Source organism: Peromyscus maniculatus, chromosome 1 (assembly GCF_049852395.1).
Source record: "Peromyscus maniculatus bairdii isolate BWxNUB_F1_BW_parent chromosome 1, HU_Pman_BW_mat_3.1, whole genome shotgun sequence".
Lineage (NCBI taxonomy): Eukaryota > Metazoa > Chordata > Mammalia > Rodentia > Cricetidae > Peromyscus > Peromyscus maniculatus.
In genome coordinates, this window is record NC_134852.1 from 104,065,814 (window position 1) to 104,067,138 (window position 1,325).

General features: G+C 39.8%; 1 non-coding gene across 1 annotated transcript; it reads right to left on the bottom strand.

Annotated features, from left to right (window-relative positions):
• Positions 1-974: 974 nt before the first annotated feature.
• LOC121826960 (U6 spliceosomal RNA) lies at positions 975-1,081 on the bottom strand. The gene has a single exon (XR_013048457.1). It is a non-coding gene; the product is annotated as a U6 spliceosomal RNA (small nuclear RNA).
• Between the last annotated feature and the right edge of the window lie 244 nt (positions 1,082-1,325).

Consider the following 1,325-nt stretch of genomic DNA (forward strand, 5'->3'; position numbering starts at 1 on the left):
ACCTCTCCCTTGCAAGATCGAAGCATACCACACAGCCAAGTGTAGACCCTTCCAAACACCTGGTAACCACACCTGTGGTCAAATCATCTCCTTATACAGCCCTGCTGGGTAAAGCAAGCTCAGATTATCTGACCTTGAGTAATTTGGGCCTCCACAGTCTTCTTCTTTAAGTAAATTTTCTTCTATGATTCTGTTGAAAATATTTTCTGTGCCTTTGACCTGAGTGGTGTTTTCTCCTTTTTCTAGTCCTATTGTTAGGCCCCACCCAGGGTCCTGACGTCATCTTATATAAAGTCCCCTTTAAGAGAAAACTCCTCCTCCCCCTCCCTCTTTCTTTCTATACCCACAAGGTGTGCACCTCCATGCTCTCTCTCTCTCCCCCTCTCCCCCTCCCCCCTCTTCCCTTTTCCCTCCTTTCTCCCTCTCCTTTCTCCCTCCCTCTATTCCCTCTCCCCTTCCCCCAAAATAAACTTTCCACCTGGACATGTGTCTACATGGTGTGAGTGACTTTCCACCGCTCCATGCTGCAGCCCACTGCCGTGTCTGCATGGCATGTATCCCTTACCCACCGAGGCACCTTGGCCCGACCCACCGAGGCCTCTCACGAGCCATATTATCATAACATCTATTGTTTATAGATTTTGTGTTTTCATATTGTCCCTGATTTCCTGGAATTTAAAAAGGAAGGTTTAACATTTTATTTGACTGACATATTCATTTCTTCTATCTTGCCGTCAATGCCTGAGATTTTCTCTTCTATCTCTTGTACTCTGTAGGTAGAGGCTTGCTTCTGAGGTATCCATTTCTTCTACCTTGCCGTTAATGCCTGAGATTTTCTCTTCCATCTCTTGTATTCTGTAGGTAATGGCTTGCCTCTGAGGTTCCAGTTTGATCTCCTAAATTTTTCATTTCCAGATTTCACTCAGTTTTCTTTATTGATTGTATTTTCACTTTTAAGTATGTAATTGTTTTATAAAAATATGGAACACTTGATGAATTTTTGTGTCATCCTTGGGCATGGGCCATGTTAATCTTTTCAGTATCATTCCAGTTTTTGTAAATGTGCTGCTGATGTGAGTACTGCATAGCTCTTCTTAAAATAATTTATAAAAAACACCCTAGAAATAAAAAAGGAGCACAAAAGCTTGTCTATAATTCTGCCACCTGTTTATATTGATAATTATCACCTTAATGTTCTTCCCAGACTTTTTTTTACATATTATTTTTGCAAGACATGGAATTTAGAAAAATTTACAATAAGCTTTATAGATTAATATATCTAGTGCTTAAAATTATTTTACCTTAAAAATTATAGAAATACTATC